This window comes from Sus scrofa, chromosome 16, assembly GCF_054392235.1.
Source record: "Sus scrofa isolate SSC_HxYL_T2T_F1_AM1 chromosome 16, Sscrofa_HxYL_maternal_Yorkshire_Landrace_v2.0, whole genome shotgun sequence".
Classification (NCBI taxonomy): Eukaryota; Metazoa; Chordata; class Mammalia; order Artiodactyla; family Suidae; genus Sus; species Sus scrofa.
The window spans coordinates 40,888,889-40,903,560 of record NC_139398.1 but is presented as its reverse complement, the minus strand read 5'-3'; the positions used below and the strand labels follow the sequence as shown (position 1 = coordinate 40,903,560).

Here is a 14,672-nt window from a genome sequence, read left to right as displayed (position 1 = left end):
ATACCTCTTAGCACAATAAAAAATAATTTTCCTTTTTCTTTTTCTTTTTAGCTTTTTAGGGTTGTACTTGTGGCATATGGGAAGTTCTCAGGGTAGGGGTCCAATCGGAGCTGCAGCCGCCGCCCTATGCCCCAGCCACAGCAACATGCAGGCTCAGAGCCGTGTCTGCCACCTATGCTACAGCTCACAGCAATGCCGGATCCCCCACCCACTAAGAGAGGCCAGGGATGGAACCCGCGTCCTCATGGATACTAGTCAGGTTCGTTACCACTGAGCCACAACAGGAACTCCTGAAAAGAATTTTTAAGGAATATATCTGCCACCAGCAGAGCCCATTAACAATTTCTAGGAAGTAAACAGAATCTGGGTAGTAAAATAAAGTCTAACCTTTTTTTTTCCCCTTTCTGTCTAGTCGCATTTCACTTGCCATTGGCTGCTTAGGCAGTGGCCTTACCCCAGCCACTTCATACCTGAGTTCCCGGTGGGAAATGGCTGCCCTGGCATTTCAGCTTGGCTGGCTGTGGGTGAGCTGTGGGCTGGCTGTGGGTGAGCTGTGGGTGAGCTGTGGGCTGGCTGAGGGCAGAAGCGCTGCACAAACCGCAATACAAGATGGCGGCGTCGGCGTCGGGGGCGGCGTCGGGGCCTTTAGCAGAGCGGCTGCGCCCACATCGCCATCTAGAGGACGAGCCACACAGCTGTGGCCATCCTGGAGAACCCCGCCCCCCTCCCCACTGAGAGACTCCTATAAAGCAGCCCTCCCACATCCTGGAGTGTGAGCTCACACCTCCCCATTCTCTGGTCAAAGAATGAAGCTTTCCTTTGCTTCTGAACCTAACTCAGTTTCATTTTATCTCCTTGAAAGACATGAGGCAGAAGATCCCTTATTGACCCCTGACTTGGGAGGATCAGTAACAATTTCTGAACCCAGACTTGAAAGTCAAAAGCCATTCACTTTGCTGCAAGCCACTGCAGAGCCATGGAAAATGACGTCTCTAAGGCAATTAGAGATCATCTAGGCAGAAGGCTATCCCTTTTATTTTGAAGACGGTACCACCTAAGAGCAGCTAAAGACCCTATAGGCACAAAGATAGGTGATGGTAGAATAGATGATATGTTTCAAATGTTTCAATTAGGACTTTCAGTTGCAAATAGTACAAAATGCACCCCCCAAACTTTCTAAAGGGAATATTTATTGGCTCATATATGTGAAAAATTGAAGGTGACTAGTTTCAAGAACTACATGATCAGACTATATCAGAGGACCCAGTTTCTCTCTTTTTCACCATCCACTGGACTCACTTTATGCTATCTTGGTTCCTTTCGCATTTTCTAAGATTCTTCCCTCATAGTTAAAAAATGACTAGCTATTTCAGCTCAATATTCTCTCAGATTCGTGTCTTATAGGAAAGAGCACTCCTTTCCATTTGCTCAGAATAAAAGTCCACAAATTGAGTCTTATTGACTCATGACACAAAAGGATTGGATATATGTTATCCACTGGACCTGGGATGAAGACCCATCCAAATGAGCATGGCTGCCAGAAACTGATGGGATAGATGCTAATATGCAAACAATGAGTGTCCATTCTATGATGAAACTCTGATGTCCAGGCTCTGTATCTACTCCTTTCATGTGATGAATTCACTGCAAAGGATCATTGTTCATGTTGACCAGAGCCCCAAGTCACACAGCATGAGGATGAAGGGGAAGACCAAGGAATAATCTCCACTCACACCCCAAGAAAAGTAGTTGAAAAAGAATGTAATCATATAGTGGCATCCATACAATTAGATAGAGCAGCACTTTACAGGAGCCCTGAAGCCCATCAGGAACTCATGGAGCCAAAGTTGAAGAACTGTTTCTCAGATGTGTGTGCGGGAAGATGGATTAAAGGGAAAGTGTGGGAGTTATGGGAGTCTGTGTCTTTGAACTGGAGTAAATGTGGTATGTGGATGAAAGAAGGGGATATTTTCAGTTTGGTCAGATGAATGAGAGCGTAGAGGTAAATTCTCCCTTTGTCACTTAGCTATGTTGTGGTATCATTGATGATGTGAGAAAAGTGAAAGAAGGGTTGTGTGATACACCACCTTCTCTCATTAGATTATCAAGAGTTTTAAAAGAAAATTATAAAGCACTTTTAAAAAATAAAGAATTATAATGTCCCTATACCAGTGGTAACACTCACTGTTAGTCACTGATAATTTGGAAAGGTATGAATTATTCTAGATCCTGGTATAAACTAGTGGTGCCACCTTGAGATGATTCCTTGAATTTTCTGAGGATCATGTTAGGTTTCCTTAATTGAGTTTTTATGGATTAATTTTTCCCAATTTGTGTAGTACAAGATGTCAGCAAGAAACATTTCCGGTAATCCAGTGGGTTTGAGAAACACTGGGTTAAGAAAATTAAATGCAACTTTATAAAATAACTTTTTAAAGGCTTGAATATTCAAATGAACATTGCAGGTCTCCAAATATGGTCATATTTAGTAACTTTCAAACTCATTTAACCATAAAATATTTTTAAAGGAGACTTTCTCAGGAATAACTTATTATAGAACCTCATCTTGAAAAATGCAGAACTGTAATCTAAGTATTTTTTGTTTCTAATTCTGAAAGCTCTGTAAATCTAGACTGATATCTAATTCAGTGTATTATAGGGAATGCCAGTATATTTTACAAAAAAGGGAGAAAAATTTAATGTATATCATATATTAGAATTTGTTTTTTTGTGTAGAAAATAGTTGCTAAAATTAATTCTGCGTCTTTTAGAAAATCTTCTAATGATCAAATTACACTGTCTCATCCAAGAATAGTATCATTCCTCCAAAATACTGAGCTATAGGATATTCATGGATGCTTTTTTTTTTTTTTTTTTGTCTTTTTTTAGGGCCACACCCACAGCATATGGAGGTTCCTAGGCTAGGGGTCAAACTGGAGCTATACCTGCTGGCCTACACCACAGCCATAGCAACGTGCGATCTGAGCTGTGTCTGCAACCTATACCACCACTCACGGCAAGGCTGGATCCTTAATCCCCTGAGCAAGGCCAGGATTGAACCTGCATACTCATGGATGCTAGTCAGATTCATTTCCGCTGAGCCATGATGGGAACTCCTGTGATATTCATATAATGAGTATTTGGAAATAGTTACAGCACATTAATTTCCATCATAAATTTTAAAATGAGTAAAGTTCCACATATTTATATTCCCCAGATATATATACACACATATACACATCTATCTGTATCTATATACACACAAACACACACACACATAATTTTTTTATGACTACACTCGGCGGCATGTGGAAGTTCCTGGGCCAGGGGTTGAATGTGAGCCACAGCTGTGACCTACGCCACAGCTGCAGCAATGCTGGATCCTTTAACCCACTGTGCCAGACTGGGGATCGAATCTGCACCTTCGCAGCAAACCAAGCCGCTGCAGTTGGATTCTTAACCCACTGTGCCACCGTGGAAACTCCTCCCCAGATATATTAATGTAAACAATTGAAATCGTATGGAAGTGAAGCTGAGATTGTTTTTTGAAAAACTTACTGCTTCATGAATGAAATGTCTAATGTTAAAACCATCCCAGGTATTGAAAGATAATTTGGGGGAACAGCTTTTACAGGTATAAGTTTAATTCCTGTGAATGGAACAGATTTGGTTTTATTAAATTACTACTTTGTAGAAATTATATGTAAAAGAAAGAAAGAAAAAAAAAAACCTGGAAAGGCAAAGAGCTATGATTAACAAAAAACAGTAGCCTATCAGGACTATTGGATGAATGAAGCATCATTATTCTAAAAATAATATTAATATTGCCAGGCAGAAAACAGCACTGCCTCTTTTAAAATACTAAGATAAATTACAAAGTGATTAAAAAGCCAACATGTCCACCTGGCTTATAGTCTCAGAAAGAAGATTTAAAAAAAGATTCACTATTACTTTGACCAGGAGGCATTAGATTCTAAAAGGCACATAAATGATTTCTTGACTTGGCAATATGCATGCCATCCAGCTTTCCAGCTTTAATGGTTTACTCAATAAAATATGGGCAAATGATGCTGTGAGTTTGAATTTTCTCTCCCTGTACTCCCCCTTCTCCATTTTAATTTCCTTTTCCTTTCAATTGCCAATGACAGTTCCAACCTTTCACTCACCAATGCCTGTTCTCTTCCAGCATAGATTTTGACAATTAACTTTTCTCCCACTTGCTCTAAATTCTGTGCTTTACCCAGTTATAGCAGCCTCTACTGAGTCTTTGTTTTTACCTTACCTCATGATGCTCTGTACACTTCATATTACTGATAATTCGTCTTTTCTTTCTCTGCTCTATTTTGATGTGTAGGGGTTTTTATCCCCAAGCATGTCTCAAATCACTGTAACTTTCTTAGCCATCTAAAGACCTCTCCTTCCATCTAACTCTCTGCCATCCCCTCAACATTCGCGATCCTGAAGTAGCACATTTAGGAAGACGCAGATTTTCTTTCTTGAGGAAAAGCCTCTCCAATTATGAGGCTCAGTTTCATCCTAGATAGATAGATAGATAGATAGATAGATAGATAGATAGATAGATAGATAGACAGATAGACAGATGGATAGATAGATATATAGAGAGAGATAGAGAGAGAGAGAGAGAGAATTTTGTTTCACTGTAGCTACCAGAACAAGAGTACTATGTCTATTCTACTAACCTGGCCATATAAATTCTACCCCTAGCCAAACTGTAGTATCTTGAACATATAGACTATAAATGGTAAATATTTTTACAAGCAAAATTTTTAAAAGATCATTCTATTAAAAGTTTACCTCACTCTGTCTTCTCTGTTCATTTGTTCAAAAGAAATAATCCCAAACAAATAATCCCGAGTGCCTGATGTGTCACTACCCCTGGAATCACCCACCATCACTACTTTAAAGCAAATCGTTATCAGCAAATCCTCTACATCATCTCCCAGACCATGCTTGGTCTCATCCTTCGCTCGTCCTATACTTTAGCTCCATTGCTCCCAGAATTTTCTATCTACACTATAAACTTAATTTTGTTTCTTATTTTAAAAAGCTTCATAGTTCCTTTCAACCACCTTTCCTACTTTATCCTGCCCCAAACCCATTCCATTTCATCTGAGCTCCAGTTCAGTCTTATTTTCCTACATTCTCTGAAAATGCCTGGCTCTGTATTTGCGTCCTGTGTGTTCTGACTTCTCTTGTTTTGTTCCTTTATCCTAGGTTGTCCTCACCCTTTTCTCTGTCTGGAGAATTCATAGTCATCATTCTAGTGTCAAATTTCACCTCCTCTGCAAAACCTTTCCCCGCTTTCCCTAGAAGACTTACCTCTACCCTCTTTTATACCTCCTTCACCTTTTTATGTACTTCTACTTTACATTTTAATCTATTGATGAATTTGTATCTCTCTTTTGTATGCCATGCTTGAGAACCTATGTTGATGATCACTAAGGTCATAAGTGGCACTCCCTCTCCCTGCCTGGCAAAACCAATTGACAAACACAGAAGTCAGGCAGACAGAGGTCGAAATCCATCCTTTGAGTTAATAAAATATATTAGAGAATATGGTTCCGAGCTGTGGGTTAGATGGGCTTTTTAATATTTCACCTCTCGGTTTGAGGTACTCACATAACACAGGCAAGCCCTGAGCTGACACAGGGACAGCCTATCTGAGAAGACCACCACTTGGCCAGGAGCAAGTACTACCCCATGTTCTCTGCATCCAGTCAGTTATGGCAAGAGAAAGGGCCTCAGACATTCTCCCAGTTAAACTTCTCCTCAATTTATCAGTCAATATCTAGGACAGACAGAGGGATTAGGATTTGTGTGTTTCTCTCTGGGTCTAAATTTCCTCTGTTGATAAGGATACCAATCACATTGGATCAAAGGCCCACTGAATCTCATTTTTTTAACTAATTACATCTGCAGTAAACCTATTTCCAAATAAAGTCACATTCTAACCCCTAGGACCTTAAATATGAATGGTGGTGATAGAGGGGTGTAGACAATTAACCTGTAACAAAAGGATTACTCATATATAGTGCCAGTCATCACATATCAACAAATATAAGAGCTAACATTTCAAATTAAACTACCATGCAATGCTTAGTCACACTGAATTTTAATGTTTTTTGTTTGTTTGTTTGTTTGTTTGTTTCTTGGTCTTTTTAGGGCTGCAGCCACAGCATAGAGAGATTCCCAGGCCAGGGGTCGAATCAGAGCTGTTGCCGCTGGCCTATGCCACAGCCACAGCAACACCATATCCAAGCCACATCTGCAAACTACACCACAGCTCATGGCAACGCCAGATCCTTAACCCATTGAGCAAGGTCAGGGATCAAACCTGCATCATAATGGATGCTAGTCAGATTTGTTTCTGCTGAGCCATGACAGGAACTCCTGAATTTTAATTTAATATGTGTGAAAAGGCTCATATGGACTTATTTAGATATGTTTTGTAATATATAACTTCCAGTGCATATGTTTATAAATATCAGTAAAATAAACTGGTTAAACTTTTTCCTATATACCTTTTTCACATTTTAATTTCAATTTTCAGAGTCACATCTCTACTTGGAGTTATCAGTGCCTGTATTTTTTCACAGAGTAGTGTCCTCTGTTCCATCAAAACATTAGTAATGAAGCATTTCTTCTTAGTATATAGTCCAATGTTGTTTTCTGGACTCTCTTCCAAGCCACTGATACCCATTCTGCAATTTTTTTTTTCTTTTTATAGCCACACCTGTGGCATGTGGAAGTTCCCAGGCAAGGGGCTGAATTGGAGATGCAATTGTCGGCCTACACCACAGCCACAGCAACGCAGGATTCATGCAAGCTGCATCTGCAACCTACACCACGGCTTGCAGCAATGTCAGATCCTTAACCCACTAAGTGAGACCAGAGATTGAACCTGCATCCTCATGGACACTATGTTGAGTCCTTAACCTGCTGAGGTAATGGGAACTCGATATTCTGCAAATTTTGATAGACAAGCAATGATCATTTCAATCATGTCCTAGATGCCCCCTGAAGTGCTTCCTTACAGCAACTGTAAGATGTTACCCAATTTCACTGCTGTTTAATTTTGGGTGAAAAGTTTACCTTGAAATCAATGACATGCAATAATTATATACTTGATTATAAACCCTGTATTAGTTTTCCATTGCTGCTACAACAAACTATCACAGACTTAGTGGGTTAACACAACACAAATGTACTCCATTACCAGTGTGTGTATCAGAGTTCCAACAGTGGTTTCACTAGGCTAAAACCAAAGCATCAACAGGGTATATCCTTTTTTTTTACATGCAAAGGGAGAATCAATTTCCTTGCCTTTTCCGGCTCCAAGAGGCCACCCACATGTGTTATCCTTGTTTTAGTCCCTTTCCTCCATCTTCTAAGTGAGCAACATAGCATCTCTCTCTTATCCTGCTTCCATCAGCACATCTTCTTCTCGGACCACTATAATTGAAGATGATCTTCCCAGTTTAAGATCTTTAATTTAATCATTTCTGCAAGGTCCCTTTTTCCAAGCAAGGAAACATGTGGATATCTTTAGGGGGACCATGATTCTTTCTACCACGGACTCCATTCTCACTCTATTGTCTTTTGAGTTTCTTTTATGCTTTTTTTTTTTTTTTAAGAACAAGTGTGTTTTTGATCTGTATTCTCAGTGTCTGGCACCAAGCAGATACACAGTAGGTTTGTTGAATATTGAAATAATAAAAGGAATGGCAGATATCCTTATTCATGTCTATCAAAACAAGGAGTGACTTTGGCAAGGGCATGAGTTATGAGTAAGCATGACACACGTCATGAATGTCAAGAAGCTTGGTACAGTTAGGGTTTAGGGTATACATTAGAGAGCCTTGGGATATGAGTCTAGATATGCAGAGCATGAAAAAACTATAAATATTGTTTAGGAGTATCTAAAGAATATCCATTCAAGATTTAAAAGCAAGAAAGAGGATTGAATTTGATTTTTAAAAAATTAGTTTGGTGATGATACAAAAAGTTATTTGAGAAACAGAGACTGGAGTTAGAAAGTTTATAGCTCATGTCTATAATCCTGGGGGGACCTCAAAGACAGAAGCTATTTAGAATATAGATTTTCTAATTTGAGGGGCTATATTTTGTTTCCATTGCCAACACTGTAAAACTTTCCAGGTTTTTCCAGAATATGTAAAATCACTTCCATAATTCTCTTCTGCTCATTAGTTAAGATTTAATTATATATAACTAAATGCATGTCTGATGAATAGTATACAAATGCTTAGATTTTTCCAAACAAGTTTAATCAATTAATTTTTATGAGGCTTTTTCATTTAATTTTAAAATTTTTTAATATAATTTTTAAAGGTTACTTTCCATTTACAGTCATTACAAAATATTGGCTATATTCCCCATGAGCCTGAGCCTATCTTACACTTAATAGTTTATGCCTCCCACTTCCCTTCCACTTTATTGCCCCTCCCCCTTTCCCTCTCCTCTGTGATAACTACTAGTTTGCTCTCTAGATCTGTGACCGCTTTTTTTTTTTAACCTTCAATTCACCAGTTTGTTGCATTTTTTGGATTCCACATGTAAGTGATATCACACAGTCTTTCTCTGTCTGACTTATTTCACTTAGCATAGTTCCCTCCAAATCCATCCATTTTGCAAATGGCAAAATTTCATTCTTTTCTATGGATGAGTAGTATTCCATTGTATATGCATACTACATCTTCTTTATCCATTTAACTGATGGACACTTAGGTTGCTTCCATATCTTGGCAACTGTAAATGATGCTGCTATCAACATTGGGATGCATATATCTTTGCAAATTAGTGTTTTTGTTTTTCTTTTGGATGTATACCCAGGGGTGGAATTGCTGGAGCATATGGTAGTTCTATGTTTAGTTTTTTGAGAAAGCTCCATACTGTTTTCTACAGTAGCTGCACAATATACATTCCTACCCACCAACAGTGGGAATGTAACTTCCCTTTTCTTCACATCCTTGCCATCATTTGTTATTTGCAGACTTTTACAATTTTTATTTTATGGCTGCACTTGCGGCATATGTTTCCCTACATGACAACTGAGGCAACACTGGATGCTTTAACCCACTGAACCAGGCCAGGAATCGAACCCACACCTCTGTGGTGACCAGAGCCATTGCAGTTAGATTACCCATTGCACCATGGGCGTGGCAGGGGGGACACCTATTTGTAGACTTTTTGAAAATAGCCACTCTGAGAATTGTGAGGTAGTATCTCTTTGTGGGGTTGTTTGTTTGTTTTGTCTTTTTAGGGCTTCACCCATGGCATATGGAAGTTCCCAGGCTACGAGTCCCAGGCTACACCACAGCCACAGCAATGCCAGATCTGAGCTGAGTCTGCAACCCACACCACAGCTCATGGCAGTGCTGATCCTTAACCCACTGAGGGAGGCCAGGGATTGAACCCACATTCTCATGTATACTAGTTGGGTTTGTAACCTGCTGAGTCACAATAGGAACTCCCTCAGGTGTTTTTGTTTTTATGTTTTGTTTTGTTTTGTTTTGTTTGTTTGTTTTAATGTTGAGCTGTATGAGCTGTTTATAAATGGTGGATATTAATCCTTTATTGGTCATAAAATCTGCAAATATTTTCTCCCATTCAGTAGGTTGTCTTTTCATTCTGTCAATGGTTTTCTTTGCTGTGCAAAAGCTTTTAAGTTTAATTAGGCCCCATTTGTTTGCTTTTGCTTTTATTTCCTTTGCTTTAGGAGAGAAATCAAAAAAAAAATTCTTTAATTTCTGTCAAAGAGTGTTCTGCCTATGCAGAACACTAGCAGTTTTAGAGTATTTGGTGTTACATTTAGGTCTGTAATCCATATTGGGTTTATTTTTTATATAGTGTTAGAGAATATTCTAATTTCATTCTTTTACATGTAGCTGTAGACTTTTTGATAATAGCCACTCTAACAGTTGTGAGGTAGTATCTCTTTGTGGGAATATCGCTCCAGTTTTCCATGCACCACTTATTGAAGAAATTGTGTTTTCTCCATTGTATAGTCTTGCCATTTTTGTCATAGATTAATTGACCATAAGTTTGTGGGTTATCTCTGGGCTTTCTATCCTTTTCCATTGATCTATGTCTCTGTTTTTATGCCAGTACCATACTGCTTTGATGACTGAAGCTTTGTAGTGTAGACTGAAGTCAAGGAGCCTGATTCCTCTAGCTCTGCTCTTCTTTCTCAAAATCGTTTTGACTATGCAGAGTTTTCTGTGTTTCCATACAAATTTTGAAATTATTCTAGTTCTGCCATTGGTATTTCGATAGGTATTGCACTGAATCTGTAGATTGTCTTGGGTAGTATGATGATTTTATCAATACTGATTCTTTAAATCTAAGAGCACGGGCTATCTTTCTATCTGTTTGTGTCATCTTCACTTTATTTCGTCAGCACCTTAAATAGTTTTTGGAGTACTAAACATTAATTTTTTACATCTATCATATGAGAGTAATCAGGCCTGCTGTTACCTGGAAAAATACATTAATAATTCCTATTTTTTTTTCCCTTTTTGTAGCTTAGTATAGCTTTGGAGATTTTTTTTTTAAACTTTTTCAAAGCTAAGTCAATGGGCCTCCCCCATCTGAAGTCAAAGAAATATAACTGAAGAGGCAGGAGAAATGAGACAAGGACCTTCCCTGTAATTGCTGCCCTTGAAGATGAAGGAGGCCACAAGCCAAAGAAGGGTGGACTCAAGAAGCTGGGGATGGCCCTCCACTAACAGTCAGCAAGGAAACAGAGTCCTAGAGCCACCAGAATGGAATATAGCTTTGATTTTTGCCTTGTGAGATCTGAAGCAGAGAAAACATCTAACCTATGGCAATATAAGATAATAAATGAGTGCTGTTTTAAGCCACTAATTTATGGTGATTTATTATGGCTGAAACAGAAAACAAATACAATAACTGCTAATAAGATGAATAACCTTAAAATTTTTCTATTTAACTATACTTATTAACAAAAGATTTTCTATCTCCTATTAAACTGCCTCTTTATAACTCTAACGCTTTACCAAACCAACCATTAGACTTTTCAATCACAGACTTATAAATATCTTCCCTATTGTCACCAGATTAGATTTTCATGAATTTTGTGTATACCCAGACTAGCATGCCATGGCCTCAAATTTATTCTCCTTATCCTAATCAGATGCTGTATTTAGAAAAAAAAGGTTACAAAGCATTAAAAAAAATTACTGGATTTGTTCCTGCAGATCTGCTTCTCATGGCCCTACCTACTTTTGTTTCTTGTAACAGAGAAACAAAGCCAAGTTCAATTGAGAGGTTAGGGTCCTTCAACCCACTGCAAACTGATTTGACTCTACATAGGCTATGCCCCTGCTTAGTTACACTGTGGATATTCTCTCCATGCCCCAAGGCTTTCCTTACAAGAAGGCAAGTGCTATCACAGACTAGAAGAAAAATAAAAGGAGGGTAATCTGTAGCACCCAAGAATGAGTGAAGATCAGAATGAATCTGCAAGAATGGGGAAGATGCAGAGCAAATTACCTCAAGACTACTGGAATGGCCAGGGAAATCAGGAGTGATACGTACGGTAGGATTCCTCAGTCTTCACCCTGCTTACAACTGTAGTTTCCTGCTCCTGAGGAGGAAGGCCTTCCTTCCCAGACTATTACCTTGATCTCCTCTCTCAATGTCTCTTACAGTGTAATGATAACCCAATGATTTGTCTGTCCACTAAGGGAGCAGTGGTGGGGAAAATCAAAATCAATCCCTCCCTAATCAAGAGAAATTTAGGTCAAGTATTCCAAAAGTTAAAACCTCAACCAATAATTTATCCCCTCAGTCCAAAGATCCCTTTTTTCTTTTGAACATATGTTGTAATTCTCCTTTGTTTCAAAAGTGTATCTGAATATCCTTATAGATGTATACATTACCTTGTTTACTTTGACTCCTCTTGGTTTCCAATGTATATCTAATCTCTTTTCAAATGTATATTTTACCTCTGTTTATTCTCTTGTAAACCTGAAATGTTTTTCAAATGTATATTGTGAGTTTGTTTATGTTTGAGCAAAAAGGACTCTTTCCCTTGTGGATATCAAAATAATTCCTGGATCAGAGGGGGTTGAAAGAATTTGGAGCTGTGCTTCTGACCTGTAAAGAACTGAGGTAATGTAGGTACCATCTCCAGGCTGGCAGAGGCTCACCTCAGCTACTCCTGTGTACACATATTGAAGAAATTATACAAATCATGTTTCACAACTCTGGTTAATAAACTTGTGTCACTTGTGCCTTTGACTGTATCTATATTCTTTAGCTTTATGCTTAACTCTTTTTTCAAAACTAGTTTTTTATTTTCTTACAAAGGCTATAAAAGATATAGAACTTGAGAAGAACAAAAAAGATGATTGGTTTTGAAAGATCAAGGTGTCCCAGCTTCACAAAATATTCTTTGGTGGAGGGTTCCAATTTAAAGCAAGCTTGGCAAATGTTGCATCCTCTCCCCACTTCTGCACTCGTCAGAGCACAGATCAATATTTTGAAGGAGGGAGTTCCCATCGTGGCTCAGTGGTTAATGAATCCGACTAGGAACCCTGAGGTTGCAGGTTCGATCCCTGGCCTTGCTCAGTGGGTTAGGGATCTGGCATTGCTGTGAGCTGTGGTGTAGATTGCAGACGTGGCTTGGATCCCGTGTTGCTGTGGCTCTGGTGTAGGCTGGTGGCGACAGCTCCGATTGGACCCCTAGCCTGGGAATCTCCATATGCTGTGGGTGTGGCCCTAGAAAAGGTAAAAAGAAAAAACAGAACAAAACAAAACAAACACAATATTTTGAAGGAGCTGAGGTGACCCTCAGTAAAGAAGACTGATTCCCTGTCAAACCCAGTACTAGATCAAGAAACCTTTTTTCTTAAGGGTCAGGACTACAGTGAGAGGAAAGAGACAAGTGAGACTCTTTCCTCAGACAAAAAAATTGAAGAGAGAGCAAAAATCTCAGTAACCAATATAAATAATAATTTTTAAAATTCATAGTTATTAAAAATATTTTTATTATGATTGATTTACAATGTTCTGTAAATTTCTGTTGTATAGCAATTGACCCAGTCATATCTATATATGCATTCTTTTTCTCACATTATCCTCCATAATGTTCTATCACAAGTGATTATATATATAGTTCCCTGTGCTATACAGTAGGATCTCATTGCCCATCCACTCCAGATGCAAGAGATTTAATCTACTAACCCCATATTCTCAATCCATCCCACTCCCTCCCCCAACCCCCTGGCAATCACAAGTCCTACATGTCCATGATCTTTTTTGTTTTGTCAATAGATCATTTGTGCTATATTTTAGACTCCATACATAAGTGGTATCATATGGTGTCTGTCTTTCTCTTTCTGACTTACTTCACTCAGTATGAGAGTCTCTAGTTTCATCCATATTGCTACAAATGGCATTATTTTGTCCTTTTTTATGGCTGAATAGTATTTCATTGTATACATGCACCACATCTTCCTAATTCATTCATCTGTTGATGGACATTTAGGTTGTTTCCATGTCTTGGCTATTGTGAATAATGCTGTGACAAACATGCAGGTACATGTATCTTTTTCAATGAAATTTTTGTCTGGATATATGCCCAGGAGTGTGACTGCTGGGTCACACGGTAATTCTACATTTAATTTTCTGAGGTATTTCCATACTGTTTTCCATAGTGGTTGTACCAATTTATATTCCCACCAACAGTGTAGGAGGGCTCCCTTTTCTCCACACCCTCTCCAGCATTTGTTTTTTGTTGACTTGTTAATGATGGCCACTCTAACTGGTGTGAGGTAGTACCACATTGTATAAATAATATTTTGATATACTTTTTAAATATTGAAATTAATGCAAAAAATCAATGATGAATAAGTTGTCAACACTTGAAATAAAAGCACATGAATATTTTCTTACCCTAGTAGCACAGCAGGGGATACCTTATAGGAAATACAAAATTCTCTATATCCCTCAATTACATGACATAGGTACTGTTTTAGCACAAAGAAAACAGCAGTGAACAAAACATTGCAGCAATGTTCTTATGCAGTCCTTGAAAAAGTCTTTTATATTATGGCAGGGGAAATACAAAACAACGTAATAAGTAAAATGAATTCGTTATTAGTGATAAGCTTGAAGGAGAAAAACAAGGAGGAAAGAGGAATATAAAGAGTGATGTAAATTTTGAAAAGGTAGTCTAGAACGGCTTCTCTGAAAAGCTGGCATTGGAGTAAAGACTTAGAAGGCAGAGGGGGCAGCCATGCAGAGCAAAAGCTTTTTAGGCTAAGAAATAACAGTGGTAAAGGCCTAACTACGATGGGGGCGTGAACACCCTGTTCCAGGAATAGCAAGGAGACCAACATGGCTGGAGCAAAGCCAGTGGTCCAGGGATTGAAGCAGTAGTTGAGGTGAGACACAGTGGGGTGGGGGGACAAATCATGCAGAGCCTTAAGGACTTGGACACAGGTCATGCCATTTACTCAGAATGAGATAAGGAGCACTCAGAGGAGTCGATCTGGGAAGTCACATGATCTCACTTACTTCCTAAGATGCCCCTTGTAAATAAAAGCAGTACCTGTTACCACTGTATCTGTCTCTAGGTGTTTTTTGTCTTGGTTGAAATGAAAGGA

The 14,672-nt window shown here is 38.7% G+C and overlaps 1 long non-coding RNA gene across 5 annotated transcripts in view; it reads right to left on the bottom strand.

The window, feature by feature from the left end:
* The window catches only part of LOC102161640 (uncharacterized), a 729,975-nt gene that overhangs the window by 75,466 nt on the left and 639,837 nt on the right, over positions 1–14,672 (bottom strand). For 4 of the 5 annotated variants that reach the window (XR_014831263.1, XR_014831265.1, XR_014831261.1 and 1 more), the window contains exon 1: positions 471–604. The exons of the other annotated variant lie outside the window; for it this stretch is intronic. This is a non-coding gene — a long non-coding RNA (uncharacterized LOC102161640). Of the gene's footprint in view, positions 1–470; positions 605–14,672 lie in introns of those variants that run through there. 5 annotated transcript variants of the gene reach the window in all.